The sequence below is a fragment of the Peromyscus californicus genome, unplaced genomic scaffold (genome assembly GCF_007827085.1).
Source record: "Peromyscus californicus insignis strain IS unplaced genomic scaffold, ASM782708v3 Scaffold_11__1_contigs__length_118956290, whole genome shotgun sequence".
Lineage (NCBI taxonomy): Eukaryota > Metazoa > Chordata > Mammalia > Rodentia > Cricetidae > Peromyscus > Peromyscus californicus.
The window spans coordinates 116,942,519-116,970,037 of NW_026294402.1; the positions used below are offsets into that span (position 1 = coordinate 116,942,519).

General features: G+C 43.5%; 1 long non-coding RNA gene across 2 annotated transcripts in view; it reads right to left on the reverse strand.

The window, feature by feature from the left end:
• Nucleotides 1–657: 657 nt before the first annotated feature.
• The window catches only part of LOC128101854 (uncharacterized), a 39,890-nt gene continuing 13,028 nt past the window's right edge, over nt 658–27,519 (reverse strand). The window contains exons 2-5 of one of the 2 annotated variants that reach the window (XR_008215217.1): nt 8,207–8,626; nt 6,116–6,311; nt 2,833–4,213; nt 658–1,872 (exon numbers count right to left, since the gene is read on the reverse strand). This is a non-coding gene — a long non-coding RNA (uncharacterized LOC128101854). Of the gene's footprint in view, nt 4,214–6,115; nt 6,312–8,206; nt 8,627–27,519 lie in introns of both variants that reach the window. The other variant, XR_008215216.1, reaches the window with a different exon arrangement.

Sequence of the window (27,519 nt, forward strand, 5' to 3'; positions counted from 1 at the left end):
AATCATCATTGTGGAGTCCTGTCGTCTTTTTGAAGATTTCAAAGTTGCTGTTAGGCGTGGTGATGGTTCCCTGCAGACTTTTTTTTTTTTTTTTTTTTTTTTTTTTGCCTCCTCTGTGGTTTGGAGCAATCACAGTCTGATAAATGTCTGTCTCTTGGAATCTTGAACATTCTTCCCTAGAACAGAAAATCTTCACAGCAATTTCTCCCCACCATTTGTCATGCCAAACTTTTCCAAACTGACCTTTGCCGATGCTTTCTTGTAACACGATGGTCCTGGCAATTCTTCTCTGAACCAGCAGCAGTAAACCCTTTGTCCCAGGTAGCAGCATCACCGCAGTCACCAACACGATAAGAAGAAGCCAGCAACTCGGAGCATCTGCCGCTGCCTCCATGGCCCCACCACCGTTTGTGGTTCCGCCCAGGGCCAGGACCAGGACCAGGACCAAAATTTATTAGGGTTCACAATATTTTGGGGGGACCAGGACCAGGACCAAAATTTATTAGGGTTCACAATATTTTTGGGGGACCAGGACCAGGACCAGGTGGCTCTCAACCATCTCTAATCAGAATATGTATATAATAAATAGCTAAATCTTTTTTTTAAAAAAAGTATATATAAGTTTATTAAGGTACACAATATTTTGGTGAACACAATACCACCACATTTCCTCTCTTTTTGTCTAAAATTAAAAAAGGCTTATAACTCATACAAGAAAACTATGCAATAAGTATATACAATATATACAGCCAAAATTACATTAATGATGTCTAGTCCATTAACATTTGACACATTCAGATAAAAACTCCATTATATATATTAACAATGTCCAGTCCAGTAACATCTGATAAACTCAGACCAAAATTTTTTCATTACTTATCTTCTTTAAAACAAGTAGTTCCTTTTTAAAAGTAGATTCCATAATCTCCCTTTTTATCTTATGATAACCATATTCTCTCTTTTTTCTTTTCATAATACATTCAGTAGTCTACCTTTTGTCATTTTTATATCTTCCCCCTTTTCTTCAGTGCTGATTCAGTGATCTACCTATTTATCCTATTATTTCTTTATCTTTTTTTTCAGAGTAGATTCAATGATCTATCTCATATCTATATTCTCTTTTTCTTTTTACTTTCTAGTGGTGAAGATATCTTTAGGAAATCTTGAAAAGAAAATTTTTGGGTTAATTGTCAAATCCTGTATCATTTGTCCAGTCTCTGCATAAAAGGAAAGTTTAGGGCTTGTCATAAGTCCTTTCTCGAGTAGTCTGTCAGGCTGGATAGCTAAATCTTTTTTTAAAAAAAAAAAGTATAATAAATAGCTAAACCATAAAAAAATTAAAAAAATGTCATGTGCTGCCACCACTCAGAGACAATGTCTCAAAAGACCAGGACCAGGACCAAAATTTATTAGGGTTCACAATATTTTGGTGAACACAATACCAACACATTTCCTCTCTTTTTGTCTAAACTTAAAAAAAAAGCTTATAACTAATACAAGAAAAATTATATCCAATAAGTATATACAATATACACAGTCAAGATTACATTATGTAATCTAGTCCATTAACATTTGATAAATTCAGGCAAAAAACCAGGACCAGGACCAGGAACTTACTCTGTAGACCAGGCTGGCCTCGAACTGAGAGATCTGCCTGCCTTTGCCTCCCAAGTACTGGATTAAAGAAAGCCATGTGCCAGGGCTGGAGAGATAGCTCAGTGGTTAAGAGCACTGACTGTTCTTCCAGACGTCCTGAGTTCAATTCCCAGCAACTACATGGTGGCTCTCAACCATCTTTAATGAGATCTGGTGCCCTCCTCTTTTTTGCAGGTATACATGCAGGCAGAATAGGACCAGGACCAGGACCTTACTCTGTAGACCAGAATAAAATTTAAACAATGTTTTAAGTTGCCTTTCTTTTATTCCAGGTTAATAACATCTCTTAATGTGGATACATTTGAATTTCATTTTGTATGAATTTTCTGTACAGTGTGCCCAATTTTCTTCTTAATTATAAAATTTTTTACAGAAGAGTAAAAAGTCCTTTTTCCTCAATACAGGTGTCAGTCTTTCCTCAGCTCTTCTGAGTTTCCCTGTGCTGACTGAGCATTTATTTTTGTTTCTTTTGGGTGCAGGTGCTCTCCATTTCTAACTAGCCAATCTCATCAGTTCACTTTCACCTTGTCCTACTGTTACAAAGGCCTTTGCTCTGTGTGTGTGTGTGTGTGTGTGTGTGTGTGTGTGTGTGTGTGTGTGTGTGTGTTATTATGGTTGGCACATGAAGTGTCCCCTACAAGGCTCACATGGTGAAGGCCTCGTCCCCAGTGCAGCAGTATCAGGGGAAGAACTTTAGGGAAGCCACTGTGTCATGAGATTCTGACCTATTACATGAATGAATCTAATGGTGGATTCATAATTTGGTGGCAGTATTGGGAAAGACATAAATTAGGAGGTGGAGACTAGTTGGAGGAAGCAGGTAACTGGGGTCACACCCTTGAAAATTCCTCCATGTCCCTGGCCCATTCCGGTCTTCCCCCTCTCCTCTGTTCTCTCCCTCTCTCTCTCAAAGTCAGGGTTTAGATGGTGAATTGACTTAGCTTATACCATCTAAAGCCATATTCTAGGCTCCACAATGGTCTTCTTGCTGGCAGACTGAGACCAACCTACAAATGTGTGGTTTATGAACTTTTGTTCAGCCCTGCCCACATCCCTTCCACCTCTCATCTCTGCATATTGCCCTCCGGCTTAGGCTTGGCTTGCCACCCTCTCCTCCAAACTCTCTAACATGGAATGTCCATCAGCCTTCTCTGAAATCACCAACTGTGAACATACCTCTTGACTACCCACTGGAACCACTCCCTCTGCAGTTTGTGTGGCTTGAGTTTCACCTTGTGATGCCAAAAGTGGTGTTTGCTCTTCTGTTTCTCAGTGTGCTTATTCCTTCTGGATGGTTTCTAAGAAAAATAAGAAAAATTGTCTAATATCCATCCTTCTCAAGCTGCCATTTCCAGTTCAATAAGTTGGGGTTTTACTACAAAAAATTGAGGCAAGAGTGCTGGCTTTTTAAAAGTTTTTATACTTGGCATACACATCCTAATACATTTTCCCCCTAGAGTTATTTTAAAATATCTTCATCGTTTAAGAATGACTCACTAAATAACCTCTGGCTGTCTCCAGCATGACAACTCAGATCCTACATGACTTCTAGCTTGCCTCGGTCTTTAGACAGGAGTCCTTGATTTCTTTCAGCAACAAAAATGTCTCTTAAGGAAATTTGCAAAACCGAGCCCTTCCTCATGTGCAACACTCATAGCTGCAAATTAAACAGGTTCTTTGTCTGTCTTTCTTCCTCTTTCTCTATGTCCCAAGAAGCTGGCTCAGCCCATGGACCACAGCAGTGATTTCCTTGTTCTCTGCCTCTGGATGGGTTTGGTTGCTGAGGCATGGGCAGGGGACTGGGTAGAAGAAGGAGGAGGTCACAGGCTTCATTATTTGGCTCTCTCTGTGCTGAGTCACTGCAGGCTGGCGAGTTGGTTGTGTCATCCACAGAAGGCCATAGCTGTGGCCAGGAAGTCTTCCCTATGGTTGAGTAACTCTCTTGCTGCTTGGCTCTCGAGCTAGCATGGTGGTGACTCCCGGCCATCACTAGCGTCTTAGTCACTCACTGTTCCATTGCTGTGAAGAAACACTATGACCACTGCAACTCTTATAAAGGAAAGCGTTTAACTGGGGCTTACTTAGAGTTTGAGAGGTTTAGTCCTGTGGTGGTATTTTACTTGTACTGAAATGTGATTTTAATTATATGTTAATAAATAAAGTTGTCTAGGGGTCAGAGCTATTAGAGCCATAGCAAGTGCATGGCGGTGGTGGCGCATGCCTTTAAGGACCTGGAGGGCGGTACATTCAGGCAGTGATGAGGCAGTCACATGTTTGGGTTTACAACCAATGAGAAGGCAGAACAGGAAGATTTTAAAGACGTACACACAGGAAGTAGGTCCTTTTCGGAGAGCTCTCTTGGCTGAAGAGGATCCCTGAATCAGGAAGGGTGAGGCTCTTAGCTCTGACCTCTTGGCTTTCTTCTCTGAATTGGCTCTGTGTTTCTTATTTAATAAGACCGTTGGTTACATCTACATAGTCCATTGTCATCATGGTGGGGAGCATGGTAGCAGGCACACATGGTGCTGGAGAGTAGCTGAGTGTTCTGCATCCAGATCTGCACTTAGCAAAAAGAAAAAGTGATAGTGGGCCTGGCTTGAGCATTTGAAACGTCAAAACCCACCCCCAGTGACACACTCCTCCAACAAGACCACATATCCTAATCTTTTTTTATCCTTTCAAATGGTGCCAATCTCTGGTGACTAAAGCATTCAAGAATATGAGCCTATGAAGGCCATTCTTATTCAAAACACTGCAACAAGGTTAGATTGCCAACCATGCTATATGGTTTCCCTGTATTCTACCCAGGCCTTATGGAATAGAGTCTTTAAAACTCTGCTTAAAGGGAACATACTTCTGTGTGCTGCCCCAAACATCCTCCGGCATCTTGAAGTAGCTCTGTGGTTGTTACAGATTTGTCTCTTCCCAACATGACTAAGATGTGACTTAAAATTCCATTTGTAGTATTCATGTTTGAAAATCTTGGGATGGTATCAAGCAAATATTTTTTAAAATGAAAATTAGGGCTGAAGAGATGGCTCGGTGATTAAGAGCACCTGATACTCTTGCAGAGAACCAGAGTTTGATTCTCAGCACCCATATAAGGTAGCTCACAACAGCCTGTGACTCCAGCTCCAGGGAATCCAATTTCCTCTTATAGCACACCCATATACAAACACACATACACTTAAAAATAAATATATTTTAAAGTGGAAACTTAGGACTTAGGGCTAGGACATAATCCAGGCAGAAAAGTATTTGCCTTTCAAGTATGAGTACCTTGTTCATTCCCATAACTCACACCAAAAAGAAAAGAGATGAAAAAAAGAAAGAAAAGAAAAAGACAAAGAAAGAACTTGGTCTGATGCTGTGGGTTTGTAATCCCACACCAAGAAAGCAGAGAAAGATAGATCCTGGCCCGTGACCAGCCAGTGTAGCATGATGGAGTTCCAGGCAAGTGAGAAGCTCTATCTCAAAAAACAACAACAACAACAACAACAAAAACACATTTCAAGTTATGGCCTCCACATGCACACATACACATATGTGTATCTGTGTACACATGAACATGCACACACATGAACACACATATAACACACAATGTAAACAATAAGGTTCTAGAGAGTGATGGATAAAAAGTCTATATAAATAGCAATGTTGGTGGAGAATTACCATTATGATTATACAAATTTACATTTAAAATGTAACACCTGACAGTAACCTTTAAACCAAATCAATTATAGTCAAATATTTTGCACAATGTTTAAAATGTCTCAACAGATCAAATAGAAATAAGTGGAAAGGAAGATGACCTTTAAATTTTCATTAAGATTTTTTGATGTTTTGCATGTCAATATTGAGGAATGAAAAACAGAAGCTTATTTTCATATTTTAAAGATCTGTTCCATCTGTCTGGAAAGGAAGAATGCAAATTCTTTGCATCCTCCTGTAGTGTGGAATGCAAACCCCTCTTTGTTAGGATGGGGTTGTATCATGTAGGTATCTTTAAAATCTGGCTAAATGTGCTACTTTAGTTCTGCTGTGTTTTGACTAAAAGCCTATACCATAGAGTAAGACCTGTTTCTCATCTGTGGAATAATCAAAGACACAATTTGGTTCCAGTTGCCTTTTCAATTTCTTATCTTAGCAGGGAGCAGGCTAAATGGCTCATGGCTCTTTCTCATTCTTCTGTGAGTCTAACACATTCCTGGGACAGAGCCATTGGAGTGATAGAATCCTCCTGAGATTGCTCACCTGAGGAGAACTGCACATTGTCAATGCTGGGTTTCAATTCCATGGGTAACTTAGCTAGCAGAGTCTGTTATCAGTAGGGCCAAGAACCACACATGGTTTGAAATTTTATTCACTCATGAGTTAACAAGTTAGTCTGTCTCAGCTTCAAAGATGCTGCCGAAAGGCCTGAGTGGGCAGCTGGGTCAGAGACTAAGGACACTCTCACCTTGTTGGTGGCAGTCACCAATGTGCTTTGTGATAGTGGTTCCTGTATTGCCCACGGGGTCACAAGAGCATCTAGGCAGCTTCTCATATTCATCCTGTTGGCTGTAACATGGACAGATGCTCAGTTCCACGCTGTCATCCTCAGCAGAAGACTTCTCTTATTCTTTTAGGAACTGTATGCAAACTGGGATTTGTGACTTTGAAACAGAAAAGAATTGCAGAATTAGCCAGTGGGAAGCAGAGTTGAAGTTTTATTAAAACTAGAAAAGGCTCAAGAAATGAATGACAGGCTCTAGAGTCACATAGAAAGAAGACAGACCTTGGGTGTGTCTGTGAGGGATTATCTAGATTAGATTAATTGAGGTGGGAAGCCCCAAGCTAACTGGGGACAGCACCATCCCATGGCTGAGGAGGAGTAAAAGGAGGAACTGAGCTGAGTGCCAGCACTCACTTCCTTCCCTTCCTGACTGTGGATGCAGTGTGACCAGCACCTCACGTCCCTGTCACCAGCACCTCCCACCATGATGGACTGTGCCCTCAACTACGATCCAAAGTTTCTTAAGCTGCTTTAAAATTTGTTTCAGTTATATATATTTTTAACCATAGAACAATGTTCAGTAGCAGCACAGTGTGACTGGCTGATAGGCCGACGCTGGGGTTCAGCAGACAGCAGTTGCTGTTGTGGGAAGGATTTCGTCCCAGTGACAGGAAGAGTAGCTGACACATCACCTTAGTTGCTGTTTTGTTTTGTTTTGTTTTTAATTAAGAGACGCGAAAAGGAACTCTGTCACCATTTCCTCTTACGGTCTACCTGCTTCATTCAGAGACTTTCAGATTTCCTTCATCCCCTGCTGATGACCACTCAGAGAGAAGAGTTACATCACACAAGCTGAGTATGGTCTAGGGATCTGGGACACACACACAGCCATTCCAAGAAGAGGACCCACGTGCAGGGACCCAGGGAAGAGTCCGTGGAGCGAGGTGAGGAAGGGAGGACCTTGAAGTGGGTGCTGAGGCCAGGGATGTGTGCAGCAACCTGATCTCCTACACTCCTGCAAAGAGCAGGGAGCCTGTGAGGCAAGCTACTCGGCCGACATTTGGGCAACTTTCTCACTGGGACCTCCTTCCTTGCTTCACTGAGCTTCACTGAACATCCGAACCCCAGCCCAAAGCACACACAGAACAATTGAGATTTTTCTTACCCTGTGTTTTCTGCTTCCTTTCCCTCCCCTGAGCCTTCAAAACTGAAAACAACTGGTTTCTATCTGGGTTGAGAATCCACCCCCCCTACCCCCACCCCAAAAGCAGCCAGAGAATCAGGGGTAAGGGTAGCTCCCTGGTCCAGCATTTTATTCTCATTGGGCACCAGGGTGGAGTGGTTACTCCCAGTATGAAGCTCACTCTTATGTCAGAGATAAGAGATTGACTCTTAGATGCCCCATTTTATGGGACTAAACCAGCTCAGCTGCCCCCTGCACCTATTGATTTTTATCCTTTGTGTCAACCAAAATGACAGAACAAAAGATAAAATAATCAGCACCATTGGATGGTAAGCCTGGAGCTGCCACTTGTTCTGATTACATCATACATTTAAAATTATTAATGAGATAACTTTTGGAACTCAAGCTCAAATTATGCTTGGCGAGAATGGTTTCTTTTCCATAATGAAACATTTAAGTAATCCTTGGCTAACTGGACTACAAAGTATTCATTCATAACCTTCCAGTTCTTACCATAACAGAGATGAATTAAGAGGTCAGCAAGAAATTGGTGTAAGCTGAAACCACATTTTTTTTATGTAAATCTTTGTTGATCACAACTGAGGGAAAAGTTAAGGGAAAAGCTTGCTTGTGATATTTTTATACAATGCTAATAAAAAGACTATAAATTTGAAAATTTTGCATCATAAGTACTCATTTGAAAGCATATGTCATTTGTGGTGTGATTTTTAGCTGTCAAAAATCAAAGCAATTAACACATGTCATGTGGGATACTCAATCTGCTTGATGGGATATGAATGGGATATTGTGACAAACCTTACTATTCATGAAAATTGAATTGTATATTTAAAAGGTAAAAATACTTAACTCACAAGTGTCCAGTGACAACTTGATGATTTGTGGGTCTGAGTCCCATGGAAGTGTTTCTCCTCAGCCTGTTGAGGAGAGATTCATAGGCTGTACTGCTGTACGACAGCGCTCCCAAGTGGAAGGGTGATCTCAGTGTCGCTCCAAACAGTTACTGGGGCTTTACAAAAACTCTCCTAGATAAAGCAACTAAACAGCACGTGTATGATTGCTTTACAGAGTTCCTGAGAATCAGGACAGGATGGCTCAGCGTGGTGCTTCAGGCTGAGTCTTTCCCACCCAGACTGTCACCTGAGGCGGCAGTTGCAGGAGGCTGGGGGTCTGATCACACAGTGACTGGCACACATGACTTGGCAGGAGGTCTCAGTTGCCCACTGACGGCTCCAGAGTGGCCACTGGATACCCATGACATCGCAGCTGACTGCCTGCAGAGGGAGAGAGAGGAGAGAAAAGGGGAGAAGCTCTGGATATTGTAATGATTTTGAGTCAGCTAATCCTTAAGTCACACAGCATCATTTCTGCCTCTTTCCCTTTGTTAAAAACAAATCAAGTTCAGCCCACATTCCAGCGCTCCATTATTTGAAGAGAGTGCTAAAGACTGGCATTTCAAATCACGGCTATAAGGCAGTGAAGTTAGACACAGATGACGCTCCATTTACACCTTTCTGTGTTCAAGGGGCTGTGATTCTAATGTCAGATCCCAAAGCCACACTTCTCAAAGAAGCCAAGGAATCGATGTGTGCTGAAGACAGACAACTCTGCTTTCCATAAAACAGAATCTGATGTGCCAGGGCTTCCTGAACAGGAGGCACTGTCATGGCAGCCCTGCTCCTACAGAGGACATTCATGTATTATCGGCACAACTGGTTGAACTCATGGTAGTGTCATTGGTCCAAATAAGCCTTGTGCTGAGAACTGAGCTTGCAGAAGTTATGTACTGGGACAGAGTGGAATGGTAAGAAGAGGGGATTTACTGGGACTTATCAAGCATTCCTGGACTGCACCTCAAGGTGAGCCTCTGGATGAAGCTTCACCAACACCCGAGGCTGTCCTTTGACCTCCAGACATCACTGGCCTGTGGGCATGATGGCTAATCTTGGTTGTCATCCTGACATACCTCAGAAGGAACCTCAACTAAAGAATTGCCTCCATCAGACTGGCCTGTGGGCATGCCTATGGAGCATTTTCTTAATTGATGATTGATATAGAAAGGCCCACCATCCCTAGGCAGGTGGGTGTGGGCTATATAAGAAAGCTACCTAAGTAAACAAGAAGAACCAAACCATTAAACAGAGTTCCTCCACAGTCTCTACTTTCAGTTCCTGCCTCAGTTTCCCTTGATGATTTAAGTTGAAATAAACCCATCTGAAAATCCCTTTTGGTCATGCTGTCTATTACATTAACAGAAAGCAAACTAGAACATACCCACACATACCCTCCACACAAAGAAAGTGAAAACAAAATGTAAGATAAAAGTGTACGCTAGCTTTTATTGTGGGAAGAATTTGCTTAACGCTGCCCCATCTGCTCCAGTAAGTCTACTGTGGTGTTTCCAAACCGGCATGGAACCCAGCACAAACAGAGGCATCTGGCCACTGTTGACTGAATCAAAAAATCACCTGGGGATGTGGGGGGGACAGAGTGCTTTCTGCAATGGCTCCAGCTCATTCCTCATCCTGCATCAGCACCCCAGTGTACCAGGCTTTTTCTTTTGGGCCACCAACCAGCTCCCAAATCATGACATTGAGACTTCTTAGTTATGAATGCTGGGCCCAGCTTAAGCTAGTTTCTAGGTAGCTCTCTTTAACTTAAATTAACCTGTTTCTCTTTATCTACCTTTTGTCTTGGGGCTTTTTACCTTTCTGTCTGTCTGTCTTACTTGCCTGCTATCTCCATGTCTGGCTGCCTAGCAGCTGCCTGGCTTCTGGTCCCAGGCCTGTCCCTCTCTTTCTCCCTCATTCTCTTTCTTCTTCTCTCTCCTATTTATTCTCTCTGCCCACCAGCCCCACCTGTCACTCTCCTGCCTCGCTATTGGATGTTTAGCTTTTTATTAGACCAATCAGGTGCCTTAGGCAGGCAAAGTGAAACAAATGAAACACACCTTTACACAGTTAAAATAATATTCTGCAGCATAAACAAATGTAACACATCTACATAGTTAAAACAATATCCCATAACACCCCAGTCAGCAGGCACCTCTCCCTCCAGGTCTCTGCACAGGAATTTTTGCAGACTGGCATAGATCCCAAGCGCAAAAGTGTAGAGAGCCGTGCACGGCCGCGCCTCAAAGATGGTGCTGGCGTCCGGCTTCCGCCTTCCAGATGGCAGGTGTTCTCTGGGATAAACAACTCCTTATTTGGCTTGGGCGTGGAATCTGGCTTGCTTGCATATGTCTGACCCCATCGGCATTGTCCACGTGGCACTACGGGGTTGGTTGCCCAGTGGCTATAAAGGGCGTGGGCTGGCTTTCCCCGGGGTCAGAAGATTGTTCAAGGTTCCTGAATAAACTGCTTGGAGAAGAGCCTGGTGTTGCGTCTTCCTTGCTGGTCGAGGCAGACACGACACAAAAGAGGTTCACTTTCCACTTTTTTCTCACCATGTAGTAAAATGTAAATTCAAACTAACCCAGTCAAGGCATGAATTCTTTCACCAGTGGCATTCTACAAAAAATTCAGAACTTCTTCAAAATATGTTTTTCTATTCTATTGCCACATTACAATGATAATTAATGTCCAAGTGATGACCTTGAAGGTCTGTCAGACTCGAGAAACCTAATGAATAATTAAGACAATGAAATGGTTTTCAATGAGATTGCATGCTTAGTGGGTTTTGGAATCTAAGGTTTTTGATGGATGGTCACGGATGGTTGTCTAATTCCCCAGTCATGCAAGTAAACAGATTTGCTATGTTTCAGAGGCACAGCCATGGTGTCATCTGAGATGTAATACACGTCCAGCCAGTTCTAGCATGGCTATGCTGCCATCTCCAGTCACAGTCACAGGGAGGTGGGAATGGCTGGAAACACCTAGAACCTTGTAGATTGGAGAACAAATGTTTATTTACAAGACATAATCAAAAGCATAATATTTTAATAGTTGAAATGATTTAGCGATTGAAATTAAGAATGGTTTATAAAGCACATACCAAAATATTGTTCTTTTAAAAATACTTCTGTTTATTTGTACATGTGTGCCTGTGTCTGTGCCACGTAAGTACAGGTGCCTCAGAGTACAGAAGAGGGTGTTGGGTCCCCTGGAGCTAGAGGTATAGATGATTGTGAGCAACACGTTGTGGGGGCTGGGAACTGAACTCAGGTCCTCTGCGAGAGCATCAAGCTATTAACTACCGAGCCATCTCTCCAGCACCACTCTTCCCCCAAATACTGTTCTTTGCTAATTAAGGAGCCATATGTTGAGCTTACCTGGACTGCAGGGTTCTTTTCCTACTGCAGGTACCATCTCATAGCCCCTCTTGCTGCTCCTGTTACTGGCAGACATGTTGCCCAACTTGGAGAAAGTTGCAAATCACTGTTTACAGAGGCAGAAAATCAACTCTCACACCCACGTTTGACAGATGAAAACTAAGATCCAAAAAGGTGCAAGACTTGCCCTAAATCTATATAACAAGCCCGTCACAGGGCCCCATGACATTGTTTCCCAACCCCCAAGCAGAGGCCTTTGTGTACTGTACCGCAAAGCTAGTGCAAAACTCTCATCCCACCGTAGCCAGAGGAGCAAAAGGAAAAGTTAAAAATGCTGGGAAATGATATTTCGATGAAGCTTTCAACTGACAAGGCTGAAGTACCACTGGTTCACTAAAAATAACTCAGTTGGAAGGATGCCAATAGCCTTTAGCAGATCAGCACCTGCCTGGAGTTGTTCACCTTGAAGTTCTCTGCATTTCAGGGCTGGAGAGGAGGCTCAGTGGTTAAGAACACTGGCTGCTCTTCCAGCGGACCTGGGTTTGATTCACCACCCCCACATGGCAGCTCACAACCACCTGTAACTCCAGTTCCAGGGGATTCGATGCCCTCTCTGATCTCTGTGGACACCAGGCATGCATGTGGTGTGTAGACATACATGCAGGCAAAACACCCATACATATGAAATAAAAATAAAATTCAATTAGAAAGATCTTTATATCTCAAGGACCAGGAACACGGACATTTAGACCTTCCCCTAGTGTTCTCTGGGCTCTGCCTTCAGTTGGAGGCCATGTGTATAAGAGAGTGTGTGCGGCTCAGGTCTGTGTGCCGGCTCAGGTCACACCAAGCACAGGGCATGGGCTGGGTTGCTTGCCACTCACTGACATCCACAGTGCAGCTGAGCCACTGGGAAATTGACCCTTAACAGCTCAACATTCACCTCTTAAAGGCAGGGACGTGTTTCTTATTGGTGAGAAATGACACTTTGACATTAAGATCTGCAGTGAGGTGTGTTATCAGTGTGCTGCCATTCTTGTGGGCCCTTCCAGTGGGCAGGTCTGAGAAAAGCAAATAGCCTTTAAAGAAGATGGTTTTGTGTAGAACAACTCGATTCAAATAATGGCTTGTTCTAACCTTGTCTTACACTTATTTAGGTCAGAAGACAGCTTGAGGACTTTGTTCCATGTGGGTTCCCTTGCGTAAACTCAGGCTTTAGCCGTGGCCCCAAGTGCCTTCACCTGCTGAGCCATCTCACCTGCCCCCTAATATTTGGGTTTACAGTTATGTACCATTTCTTCCAGCTCTGAATTACATATATCTCTACGAGTTTAGAAATTTAATACTGTATTAACAATAAATAACAAAAACACCTTGGCTTTCATTTATCCTTAGACCATCCCCTGCTGAGGTACATAACGAGACTTCTGAAATAACTTTTGTCTGGTAACTGTTGCTGCCACATTTGAAATGAAGTAAGGCTCATTTGTACCAATTTGTTTTCCATTTTAGGATTTTATTTTTAAGTTGTGAATATATGAAATGTTTACACAGTGCCAAAGTTAAAAACTGAGCAAAAAGGTAATCAGGTTCAGAGATGTCACTTCCGACCCTCTCCCCCAACAGCCTCCATCTCCACAGGGAACTGTTTTTAGTGGAAATGCCTAAATGTATTCTTATTCTTTCTCCCTCTAAGTTCTGCTGTGGGCTCACATCGTAAATCTAAAAGTGAGTTCTGGAGACGATGTGGTTCACAGACATTTTCCTGTGTGTTTATAGGACAACCTGTGTGTCCCACAGTATGTCTGGTGCCTCACTATGACAAACATTGCCTTACACAAACTTGTGCAAATCACTGGTCATCTTTCATTTTTTTTCAGGGTAGATTCCTAGAAGTGAGGTTGCTGGGGGTTCGTTAGATTTTTCCAAGTCTTTGTATTTAGTAGGGGTTCTGGGAAGGAAAAGTTTGTTATCTCATTACAGGGATAATTATTCCTCCCATGTCTTTACCATGAAGCTCTCCATTTTTAAGAACTCTTGTGTTCTTGCTCCATCTGTGAGGTAATTTGCAAATGTTCTTTCCTGTCACTTATCTTTTGATTCAGGAGTATTCTGTGTGTTTTAGGTGACAATTGTATTCCTCTTCCCCCAATTTTGTTTGTGGGCTTTAAGAGGCTCACCTCATTCTTTGTTTCTTGTATTTTGTTTTAACCACTGACTTACTGGAAATTCATTTCAGTGTCAAGTAGAGACTTACATCATGTGTCTCCAGATGGCTTTCCCCAAGTCCCTGTGCCATCAAATTGGGGCACAGAGGCCAGAGTCAAACTGGAATTTGTACCTTTAACACAGAAAAGACTTTCAGGATCAGCCTGTTTATGAAGCAACATTGGGACTTAAGAAAGATATTCTAAAAGTTGGAGAGATGGCTCAGAGGTCAAGCGCACTGGCTGCTCTTCCAGAGGACCTGAGTCCAATACCCAGCAACCACATGGTGGTTCACAATCATCCATAATGAGATCTAGTGTCTTCTTCTGGTGTTCAGGCACACATGCAGGCAGAACAGTGTATACATAATAAATAAACAATTTTTTTTTTTTTGGTTTTTTGAGACAGGGTTTCTCTGTGTAGTTTTGCGCCTTTCCTGGAACTCTCTTTGTAGACCAGGCTGGCCTTGAACTCACAGAGATCCACCTGCCTCTGCCTCCCAAGTGCTGGGATTAAAGGCTTGCACCACTACCACCTGGCTAAATAAAACAAATCTTAAAAAAGAAAGATATTCTAATAAAGGCTTAGGCACAGACTTAAGAGAAAGTGGTACTCAAAAGAAAATAAGGTACACTCAAAAGTCAGGGCCTAAGCTTTTCTGAGAGAGTCACAGAATGGGGATGGGCTCTTCACAGGAATCATGGCTCATGTTTGGGTTTTGTTGCTTTGTTTCATAATAGGTATATGTTATGGAATATTAGTTTAAGATGTGTTACATTTATTTATCCTGTGGAATATTTGTTTAATGATGCAAAAATGTGTTACATTCTAACTCTGTAAAGCTGTGCTACTTTGCCTGTCTAAAACACTTGATTGGGGGTTGGGGATTTAGCTCAGTGGTAGAACACTTGCCTAGCAAGCGCTAAGGCCCTGGGTTCAATCCTCAGCTCAAAAAAAAAAAAAACACTTGATTGGTCTAATAAAGAGTGGAATAGCCAATAGCTAGGCAGGAGAGAGAAATAGGCAGGCTGACAGGCAGAGAGAATAAATAGAATGAGAAATCTAGGTTCATAAGAAGAGTGAGGAGCAGGCTGGAGTGATGGCTCAGAGGTTAAGAGTACTTGCTATTCCAAAGGTCCTGAGTTCAATTCCTAGCAACCATATGGTGGCTCACATCCGTCTCTAATGGGATCTGATGCCCTCTTCTGGCATTCAGGCATACATGCAGATAGAGCACTCATACAATAAATCTAAAAAAAAAAAAAACCAGAGTGAGGGGCAAGAAAAGGAGGAGGAGAGGAGGACTCCAGCCAGCCATGGCATGAAAAGGAAAGAAAGACATACAGAATAGAGAAAGGCAAAAAGCTCAAAGGCAAAATGTAGTTAAAGAAAAATGGGATAATTTAAGTTAGAAAAGCTGGCTAGAAACAAGCCAAGCTGAGCCTGGGCATTAATAAGTAAGAATAAGTCTCTATGTATTTATTTGGGAGCTGGATGCTGTGCCCCCAAAGAGTGAAAAACACAACTATAAGTGTATATAGGATTTTGGCAGGCTTTGAAGTTACTCTTCTTAAAGCTAGGAAACCTAGAGGCCACCACAGGGAGATTCCTCAGGAACAGCTGATAGGATTACAGCCATAAAAGCCCCAGGATTCAGGAAGGTCAGAAATCTTTACTAAAACCAAAGGTAGCAGTCTTGTTAGAGAACTTGCCCCAATGTCTGGGGGAAGGAATGAGGTCCCACCAATGGGCACAGAGGTCCCACCCATGGCCGTGGAGGCTCCACTCATGGACATGTACACTGTGCTTTTAAGCTTGGTTCTTGAATGAAAAATACCTGTCATGCAAGTATTATTATTTCCATGCCAGCAGCCTTCATAGCAAATGGTAATTGTGCTGGAATTCTTTGTCCGCCTGGTGAGAGGCTTCAATCACACTCCACGGTGAGGGACTCTTTCCCTTCCCATGTCCCTTTCCTTTCTATCCTATCTCACCGGCCCCATCTACTAAAAAGCTCACCTTTTCCTCAGACAGGGATAACTTGGTTTAAGTCATTAACTTGGTATCATGCACCCAGAGACTCAGGAACAAATAACTTGGGGAGAAAGATTAACAAGGTGCAGGCCCTCCTCCCTCCTTTCCTGGGACCTGCACAGCCTTGTCGAGTGCTCTCCTCCACTGGCCTCTCTGAACTGCAGTTGCAGGAGGCTGACACTGCTCAGTTGCCTCGTTCCCGGCTCCTTGTTAGGTTTGCTTGGGGTTGCACTGTCTCTTTCTCTCCACGGCACTGTCTTCAGTGGTTGTTCCTCCACCCCACCCTACCCCCAGTCAGCTTCAGCCCTTCTGGGCTTTGGCAAGCTCTTCCTCCTCTTTGCCCCCGAGGGGTACTCCATGTGTCTTCACCTTGCCCACACTTCTGTAAAGAGGCCTCTCAAGGGGGTGGGGAGAGAGGATAAACAGATGTGGTGACTGAATGAAAAAAAAAATGAGAACTGGACACTCTTAGGACAGGAACCCAAACAGGGCAGGATCCTGGAGGCAGGAGCTGATGCAGAGAGCATGGAGAGGTGCTGCTTACTGACTTGCTTCCCCTGACCTGCTCAGCCCACCTTCTTATAGAACCCAGGACCAGCAGCCCAGGGATGGCACCACCCATCATGGGCTGGGCCTTCCTCCATTGATCACTAATTGAGAAAATGCCTTCCAGCTGGATCTCATGGAGACATTTCCTCAGCTGAGGCTCCTTCCTCTGAAGGCTCTAACTTGTGTCAAGTTGACGCACAAAACCAACCGGTCTGTCATGCAAAATCCACAGCGTCAGGACATGCCATCAGACTGCAAAGTGCTTCCTCTAAGAAGAATTTTGCAGCGTGTGCACAGTCCACACCACACTGACAGGGACACGGTCTGTGTGGCTCATGTAGTAGATTCCATCTTCTCAAAGAAGAGGGCAGAACATCTAGGACAAGAGGTTTCTTTTGCCTGTGTCACAGAGGGGTGAAGGGCAGCGCCCAGGTGTAGGTGGGATGATGAAATCCATATGAGGAAAACAACACTCTTAGCAAACAGGTTCCCAGAAGGCTCCGCCCACTGGATTGCAAACACAGAAAACACAACTGTTCCAGTCTCTCTCCCAGCCATTCTATAAGAATCTCTGCCTGGCACTTAGTGAATCCCAGGACAGACCTTTCCTGAACCTCTGCTTTTGTCCGGTAAAATCCCAAACCCAGTGTCCTCCCCGGCTCAACCACATGCCTCCTGGGCACGGCTGCAGGCTGGTGGCCTCAGAGCTTCCCACCTTTCTCACTGGCTCTTTAGAGTTGAGAGGAGACTGAAAGCAAGAGGGTGGGTGACCTGCCTTCAGAACAGTGTTCCTCTTAAGGAAGGTCTAAATGAAAGGAAAGATACCCCACTTCCATGAGTTGGGAGACTTAACAATACCAAGATAGCAATAACCTCAAACCGATCTGCAGATGTGGTGCAGTGTCTGTCGAATCCCAGTCACTTGTTTTGCAGAAACTGAGAAATATATTGTAATATTCATATAAAATGGGGGGAGGGGACCCTGGAGAGCCAACTTCCTTTCTTACTGAGTCTGTGTTTTACATCTGTACGAGGTATGGTTTGGTGATCTGATACCTCCACACAGTGTGTAATCACTAACCCAAGGGAACAAGCCTTTCCACCTTTTTGGACATCAGTCATTCTGTGTTGGAAATTTTGGACATTTCCCTGTCACTTTGAAATATATCACAGATGGTTTGAACTGATGTTACTCTGCTGTGCTCAGAAAAGCCAGAAGCAGTTCTTCCCCTCAGGGTTGTAGAGCCCCTTCCTGAGTCCCTCTGCTTCTCACTGCTCTTCCAGGGGCTAGTCATCACCATTCCATTCAGTTCTTGGATTAACACTTTCCACAAAGTGAGAACATGCGGTACTTAGCATTCTGGGGCTGGTTTGTTTCATGTAACACAATGCCCTTTCTCTCCATCCAAGTTGCTGCTGCTGACAGGATTTCATTCTTTTTCACAGCTGGATAATATTTCATGTGTGCACCACTTTCTTTCACTGTACATCTGTCTACTGGTGGGCACGTAGGCGGACTCTGTGTGTTGGCGGTTGTGATGGTGCCGTAATAAACATGTACTGCACAGATATGTTTGGTAAGTGATATATTCCTACGGGTAGAACTGTTGGATCTCATGGTAATTCTTGTAGCTTTTTTCCCCCACTCTTTTGGGGGCCTACCACCTAGCTCCCAAATAAATACACCGAGACTTATTCTTACTTATGAATGCCCGGCCTTAGCTCAGCTTGTTTCTAGCCAGCTTTTCTAACTTAAATTATCCTGTTTCTCTTTAACTATATTTTGCCTCCTTTCTTTATTTTATATATCTTTTTTTCCTTCTTACTCCATGGCTGGCTGTGTGGCTGGCCCCTGGCGTCCTCCTCTCCTTCTTTTCTCATTCCTCTCTCTTCTTCTATTTATTCTCTCTGCCTGCCAGCCTTGCCTGTTTCTCTCTCCTGCCTAGTTATTGACTGTTCAGCTCTCTATTAGGCCAATCTGGTGTTTTAGGCAGAAAAAGTAACACAGCTTTACAGTGTTAAACAAATGCAGTATGTCTTTGCATTATTAAAACAAATATCCCACAGCACAAACAAATGTAACACATCTTAAACTAATATTCCACCACAAGTTCTAATAGGCATCTTCAAGCTGTTTTCCATAATGGCTGAACTAGTTTACACTCTCATCAACAAGACAAAAGTGTCCTTATCTCTGCATCTTCACCAGCACACAATAGCCAACCATGTTTCAAAAGAAAACCAGAGGTAGATGGTTCACAGTGCCTGATTTCTAACTTTCAGGAGGAGACAGTGGCGTACAGGCAGACACATAGAGCAGGGGAAGAGAAGTGAGGCTCCAGGAAAATCCTGTAAACTTGGGAGCGTCTGACTTTCAACAAGAACACCCACATAATTTAATAAAGGGAAGTAGTGATATTCAAACAACTAGATATTTATTCATAAGCAAAAGGATGAAATTGGACCACTTCCAAATATCACAAATAGAAAATTCAAAATGAACCACAGATTTAAATTATCATTTGTGGTGATGAAATTGTTCTAGCTAGCATTCACTGTCAACTTGACACAGCTTAGAATCACCTGGAAAACTTACTCAGGCTGGTCTGTGGGCATGTCTATGAAGGAGTGTCTTGAGTGTTGATGTAGGAGGACCCAGCCCTCTGTGGGCAGCACCATTCCCTGGGCAAGTGGTCCTGGGTTGCATAAGGAAGCTGTGCAGCATAAGCCTAATCAGTGAGCAAAGAACAAGCAGCATTCCTCTATGGCTTCCTTCTTTGTACTTCTTTGGCTGTGAGTTAGCTCCCTGGTCAGAAATAATGCTGCGTGAAATAGCAAGCAGACCTGATTTCAGATTCCTGCCTTGACCTGCTTCAGTGTTGGACTGTGACATGGAAGTAGAAGTCAAATAAACTCCCTCCCTTGAGTTGTTGCTGGATTTGTTTTGTTTTATCAGAGCAACAGAACAAAAATATTCTAGGGCAGTGGTTCTCAACCTCCCTAATGCTGCGACCCTTTAATACAGTTCCTCATGTTGTGGTGACCCTCAACCATAACATTATTTCGTTACTACTTCATAACTGTAATTTTGCTACTGTTATAAATTGTAATGTAAACATCTGTGTTTTCTGATGGTCTTAGGTAACCCCTGTGAAAGGGTCATTTGACTTCAAATGGGATCATGACCCACCAGTTGAGAATCACTATTCTAGGGCCCAGGGGGAAAAAATATATATATATATATATCTCCTAGGGTTGGATCACCAGCAGCCATAACACATACAAATCTAAAAATGAGGTGAAGTTGACATTTGTGTAACCCCATGGATAAACAAAATCACTGTGTATAGTACATTATGGGGAGATTTTGTGGTTTGTAAATTATAATTCAATAAAGCTTAGAAGGGATTTAGGGATTTACAATAGCTCCTAGAAAGAAGGAACAGTTGAATATATTATCTATGGTCAAAAGCTTTTCTAAATAAGTCACTACAGAAAAAAAAGTGTTACAAAGACTATCAGTAAACTTGGTTATAAATTATGCCCATAATTTCCATATTAAAAATCATTTTAAAAGCCTGCAATTTATATGAAAGATTGTTCACAATATTGCCTTAGCTCATCTTCCATTGTTACAACAAAATATATGAGGCTGGACCAGTTAGGAAAGAGATTCATTTTGGTCCACAGTTGTAGAAGTCTCAAAGCCTTGAGTCAGCCATTGCTCAGCATCTAGAGAAGGCAGATAAAGAGAAGAGTACTAAGTGGAAGCAACAAGAAAGGCCTGAAGCCACTTTGTAACACACTTCAAAAAGACAAGGAACCTGGCTACTTTGTAGCAACACACTAGGAAACTAAATTCTATTTTTTTTTCTTTCTGTTGTGATCAAATACCTACCTAGAAACAGGTAACTAGAGGGTGGGTTTATTTTGGCGAGCAGCCTGGGCATGTAGTCCATCTGAGAAGGTGAGGCACAGTTTCCCATGAGTGCTATCTTGCCTTCAAGGCACCTTTTCTATTCCCCATTACAAAGTCGGAGGCTTCTAACAGTGTTAACCGCCTTATGGATTTCAGCTACTCCATTCACACCAGCTCTGCCCTCTGCTTTAGCCGGGTTTAGCTCCTATCCTGAATATTTGCCCCCTAACAGCTTTAACTGAGTCACACAGTCCAAAAGTTACAAACATGAGGCATGACTGGTTCCAGGTTTCAGCACCATATGAATGAAAAATATATAAAAAAAAAGGAAAGGACATGACTGTTTTGAGGTATGGAGGAGGAGAGAATTTACTGTTGATAAAAGGGAGAGCATAGCCAGAGGCCAGAGACATCTGGGAGAGTTCAGAGTGGACATGACCAGACTGAGCTGGGCCATATGAGGAGAGGGATGAGGCGAGAGGGGAGAGCCAGACCAAGAGGCTAAGAAGGTAAAGGGTAGACAAAAGGGTCAGGTAACCAAAATGGTTGGATTATATAGGGAAGGGCAGCTGAGGTTGTGGGGGGGAGTCCAACCCAATACCTGGTATCTTAGTTAGGGTTTCTATTGCTGTGAAGAGACACCATGACCACTGCAACTCTTATAAGGAAAACATGTAATTGAGGATGCTCACTTATAGTTTCAGAGGTTCAGTCCATTATTTTCATGGCGGGGAACATGGCAGCATGCAGGCAGATGTGGTGCTGGAGGAATAGCTTAGAGTCCTACATCTTGTAGGCAACAGGAAGTTGACTGAGACACTGGCCAGTATCCTGAGCATAGGAAACCTCAAAGCCCGCCTCCACAGTGACACACTTCCTCCAACAAGGCCATACCCACTGCAACAGAGCTACACCTCCTAACAGTGCCATTCCCATTGAGATTATGAGGGCCAATTACATTCAAACTACCATGTCTTTCTGTACGCTGTGAATATATATTATTCCCATTGGTTAATAAATAAGCTGCTTTAGCCTTATGGCAAGGCAGCTTAGAGGCAGGCAGGAAATCCAAGGAGAGAGAAAGGAAGGAGAAAGTCAGAGTCTAGGGAGATGCCAGCACCTCCAGGAGAAGCAAGATGTGAAAGTACCAGTAAGTCACAGCCATGTGGCAACTTATAAATAGAAATGGGTTAAGTTATTAGAGCAAGCTAAAAGAAGCCTAGCATATGCCATCCAGTTTTTAAGTAATATTAGGCCTCTGAATGATTATTTTATAAGCGGCCACTGGACCATGGAGAAACGTGGGACCAAGGGGCTGGGTGGGAGTGGAGGAAAACCTTCCAGTCACACTACCACACCTGGGATGAAGTAGTTTAGGGTAGGTGGTGGGGTATGCTATCCAGGAGGATCCTGTAACAGGTAGAGACTGAGGGATGCTGGGAGAACCTGGCAGCCAGGTCTGCTTTGATATGATAAGTAGTCACCTCAGCTGTTTGTCCCAGGTTTGAGACCTAATAGTCCAGCATTAGGTTTACTTTGCCAAAGTTTGGGGTTTTTCATTCTACAATTATATGTGATTTTAGTGTTGGCTATTTTTTGTTGAGACAAAGTCTCACATAGTCCAGCCTGTCTGAAACTCATTCTGTAGTAGAAGATGACCTTGATTTCCTACCCCCTCTGCCTCCACATCTTGAGTGGTAGGAGGATGGGCATGTCCCCACTGTACCATGCTTGCAATGCTGGATATGAGTTTGTTTAGGCACCAGTATCACAGAAGACAAAAGGAAGATGAATGTGGGTTTCAGTCATTCACATGTTAAGGAAGGCTCATATTTAAAATAATAGCATATTTCTGTCATACAATTAGGAACTTAATTCACACCCTGATTTGTATGCTGCCCAACGTGCAGACTGGCTTTAGAACTCAAGCTGTATTTCAAACATTGACGATCATTCAAAAGGAAGCATTTAATGTCCCTCCATCTCTCTCTCTTCCCTTAGTAAAAGCTAACTGCAGAGGTCATTCCAGAAAGCAGAGAAGGAAAGAGCCACAGTGTGGCGAGTGTTAAGTGTCTGGCTAAACCGGCATCACTGTCCTGCAAGCTGTTGAGATGGCCAAAATTACACATATGTGACCTGATTCTTTGTAAAAATTCAGTTTTCATGTGTGCAGGCACATATATTCATACACATGCAAACTGAATATATCTGTGGTGGTGGGAGTTGAAGGTTGTTCTGGTGGCTTTTTTTCTGGCCTCAGATTTGCCATTCTATTGCCTGCCTCCTCCTCAGCCTGATTGCTGGGATGACAGGCGTGCAGCACACCAACTGGCTTGTTTTTATTGCTGCTGTTGTTATAGATTGATGTTTAAGCACACATGTGTGTTTGTTTGAATGTGGGTGCCAAGTCAGTGTAGCTGCTTGCAGAGGCTAGAGGTGCCAGACCCCTGGACCTGGACCTTGCAGGCAGTGGCGATCTACCTGACATGGGTGTAGGAATCTAACTCAGGTCCTCTACAAGAGCAGTACATGCTCTTAACTGCAGAGCCAGATCTCCAACCTCTCTTGCTGTTTTTTGAGACAGGAGCTTGCTATAAAGCTGAGGCTAACCTAGGACTTGCTCTGTACCCCAGGCTGGCCTCAAACTCGCAGTCCTTCTGCCCCAGTCTTCTGAGTGCTGGAGTTACAGGTGTACAGTAGTTTATATATTGTATCTAAAGTGATGAGTACTCTGTTCTCAGTTGGTTTTTGTTGTTGTTTTGTTTTGTTTTGTTTTGTTTTTTGAGACAGACTTTCTCTGTGTAGCTTTGGTGCCTGTTCTGGATCTCACTCTGTAGACCAGACTGGCCTTGAACTCACAGATATCCACCTGGCTCTGCCTCCTGAGTGTTGGGATTAAAGGCATGCGCCACCACTGCTTAGCCTCAATTGTTTTTTAACGACAACAAAACCTGGATAATTAATGCACACTAATAATATAAAGGAGAAAGAAGACATATGTCTCCACTGGTCTATAAGTCAGACAGTCAGTTACAGCCCATATATCCATCTTGCCCCATTCTTGCTGTTGTAATAAAACAGTTACCTGGTAATTTACAAACAACAGTGGTCAAGGTAAGAGCAGCTGCATTTGTCCACAAAAGCTGCCCTATGCTTTCAACATGGCTTCCTCCACGTGCTTATGTAGCAGAAGGGCAAAAAGAGTCAAGTAGCCCCCCCTTTAAAAGAGATTCATTTTATATTTTATTTACTTTATGTGTGTGCATACAATAACATATACACGCAGGGTCTCATGTAGCTCTGGCTGGCCTAGAACTTGCTATGTAGACTAGGCTGGCCTTAAACTCACAGAAAGCCATCTAACTGTGCCTCTTGAGTGCTGGAATTAGAGGAGCACACCACCACACCACCTTTACCCCTTTTTAATCAGTCTGAGACCCAAGTCCATGAAATAGTGCTGCTCACACTCAGGGTGGGTCTTCCCTCCTTGACTAAACTACTCTGAAAACACCCTCACAGGCACACCCAGGATGACCCGAGCTGACTCTAAATCCAGTCAGGGTGGGAAGGACAGACAAGAAGTTCCCACACAACTCATCCCCACACTTGTGTTGATACTAGAACACACAGGGGAAGGTCAGGAGTGGCTGATAAGCTTCTCTGGCATGTTTTATTTGAAGATGGTATGTTACCTGAAGATTCACTCTGGTCTTGTACATTTATTTGATCTGCAGAATCATACAGAATCCATGGGATGTTGATTTGAGACTGAGAGGAGAGCACCGGTTCCCCTCAGGGCCAGCCTCTAATAAATAAACGCCCAGATTTGCAGTGCAGCAGCAAGCAATGGACTTCAGTCTGGGCATGGGGGCCCATGTCTTTAATTCCAGCACTTCAGAGGCAGAGGCAAGCAGATCTCTGTGAGTTTGAAACCAGCCTGGTCTACAAAGAAAATTTTAGGCAAGCCAGGGTTACACAGTGAGGCTCTATTTTGTTTTAAATTCTCTTTGGGGCTGGAGAGATAGTTCAATGGTTAAGAACACTTTCTGCTTTTGCAGAGGACCAGAGTTGGGTTCCCAGAACCCACATGGTGGCCCATAACCATCCATAACTCTAGTTCCATGGGATCTGTCACCCTCTTCAAGCCTCAGCTGGCAATGCATGCACGTGGTACACAGATGTACATTCAGGCCACACACACACACACACACACACACACACACACACACACACACACACAAACTACAAAATAAACAAATATTAAAAACTTTGCCGGGTGGTGGTGGCGCACGCCTGTAATCCCAGCACTCGGGAGGCAGAGACAGGTGGATCTCTGTGAGTTCGAGGCCAGCCTGGTCTACAGAGCTAGTCCAGGACAGGCTCCAAAGCTACAGAAAAAACCTGTCTCGAAAAACCCCAAAAACAAAAACAAAAACAAACAAACAAAACAAAAAACTTTAAAAAAGACTTCAAATTGTGGCTTCTGTTTAATATCAAGGGTTAGAAGCTGTCTCCACACTGCAGTGAAGTGTGAGTCAGGATAACAAAACTCAGAGAGAGAAAGCATCATACAACTGTAAAGAGAACAGTAAAGCAGAGGGTGGAGAGAAACAGAACATGGGGAAAAGAAGAAAACTGCACACAGCTCTAGCCGCTTGGCTCCCCAGTGGGCAGATGGGTAGCAGAAGCCTCACTCAAAGCTAAGCCAGACAGCTTGGGTGAGAAGACGATGGAAGTTCTTCCCACCACTTCTTAAGCCTCAAATCTGGTTGCATGTTTTGGTAAAGCAATGGCTCTTCTGATGGGATGGGCCTGCAGCGGAGAACAGTTCTACTTTGCTACAACCCATGATTCGTAGGACAGTGTTGTGGTGCCACCTTGAGTGGGAATCTTTTGTCTAAAACCTAGCTACCCTGAGGGCCTAAGGACAGGCACAGTAACAAATATCTGGAGCCATAGGTCAACCTTCACACAGTCCCACAGTGAGAGACAATCACAGGAGGAGGGTGTCACACTGAGAAGCCCAAAAGAGCTGGTGGCAGCAGCAGGCTCTACCCAGGCAGTGAAGTATACAGGGGTATGTATACCTTTGGTGGCTTGGGGCTGATTTCATCACTTGAGAGTAACTTTTGGACTTTGATGGTGTGAGCCTGAGGTCAGCAGCTGGACTGACTCTGGAGGTGCCCATCTGTCATGAGGCTCACTGCTGTAGAGATGAAAGCTCCCACGGTCCAGAGGACTCTTGGCATGCACAGCTGCATTCCTCCAGCAGGGTGTTCAATGTTTGTCAAGTCAGACAGATCTCAGGACTGTGGTTATTTCTCCTACACCAGCACATACACCCTCCCCATCCCCACCTTCAAGCTAGAGTATAGAGTATACAAATGTGGGGATTTGGGGAGGGTGGGAGAGTCTGCCTAGCCCACAGACTGAAAAGTTAAGGATGGCAAACAATGACCCATGGTACTCAAAGTAGGGAAGCTACTAAAATGAAGGCTATTGTTGGTTGATCTTTTGGGAGGCCCACCACTCAGCTCTCAAATAAATCACACACAGAGGCTTATTCTTAATTATGAATGCCCGGCCTTAGTTTGTCTTAGTTTCTAGCCAGCTTTCCTTAACTAAATTATCCCAACTACCTTTGCCTCTGGGCTTTCCCTTTTCTCTTCCTGTATACCTTTGTTTCTTACTCCATGGCTTGCTGTGTAGCTGGGTGGCTGGCCCCTGGAGTCCTCCTCCTTCTCTGGCTCCTAGTTCTTAGAGCTCTCATCCCAGATTTTCTATTTATACTCTCTGTCTGCCAGCCCCACCTATCCTTTCTCCTGCCTTGCTATTAGCCAGTTCTTTATTAGACCGTCAGGTGTTTTAAACAGGCACAGTCACACAGCTTCACAGAGTTAAAGAAATGCAACATAAACAAATGTAACACACCTTAAAATAATATTCTACTACCGAAGGCGGCTCTGGAGGACATCTGGTGCTCATCCATGCTCAGCAGCAGCAGCAGAGACTGTAGGGCTGAGAAGTCTACAATCTCAAATGAGGCCCCACACTTCCACATAACAGGGTCTAATTGTATTATTATTTTCAAAAAAATTTCATTAATTCATTATTATTATTTGTTGTTGTTGGTGGTGGTGGTGGTGGTGGTGTATGTGTTGTACCAGAGTGTGGGCATGTGCGTGCCATGGCTCACAAGAATGTGGAGATCAGGGGCCAACTTTTAGGAGTCAGTTTTCTCCTTCTCCCATGGGTGCCAGGGATAGAACTTGGGTCATCAGGCATGTGCACAAACACCTTTATCAGCCGGGCCATTTCATGGGCCCCCAACTCCGACTTTGGGGGATCTGGAAAAAGGCTCTTCCGAAGCTTCATCTTCCTTTTTCTCACTGTGCTCCCCTTTCCTTCTTCCTTCCTTCCTTCCTCTTTCTTTTTCTAACTATACTTTTAATGGTATTTTTGACTTCATCTTCTTTTGAAGCTTCATTATTTTATTATTTATTCTCATTCTCACATTTATCTAAGGCTGTCTGTGTGTTTCATCATCACTGGGGAATCCTCCTCCTCTTCTTGGGTGATGACTGTTTCACCACTCGACGGCCTCTCTTCTTTTTATTATATTTCAGTGGTATTTTTTTTTACTTCATCTTATTTTTTAAAGCTTCTGTGTTTAGATTGTCCCCCTTTTGTTAAATTTATCTAATTTTGTCTAAGCGCCTCTCTCATTATTGAGCACCCCCCATATTCTTTCCTCTGCATTCTTCTCTCTGCTCCTTCTTCCTTCCCCTTTTATTTATTTAACTTTGATTCTTGCTCCTTCTTTATCCTTTCTGCTTGTGGATCAGAGATAAGCTCTCAGCTGCTGCTCTAACTCCACGTCTGCCTGCCTCCTGCCATGCTCTCAGTCATCATGGTTATGAACTTTCCCTCTGGATCCTTAAGTCCTAATATACCCTTTCTTCTATAAGTTGCGTGGGGGTGGGGTGGGGGAGTGGGGTGGTGTCTTGATGCTTTGTTACAGTAGTAGAGAAGTAACTAAGACACAAAGTGTAGTTCTAAATGCTATTTGGCTCAGTGTTGTTACTGTTAAAATATTCTGTTTTTCCTATGTGAGAGTTCTTGGGGGCTGAGCCCTGAAGAGTTGACTGCTGAGAAAAAAAATCCCAAATAAACCTGGAATGGATATC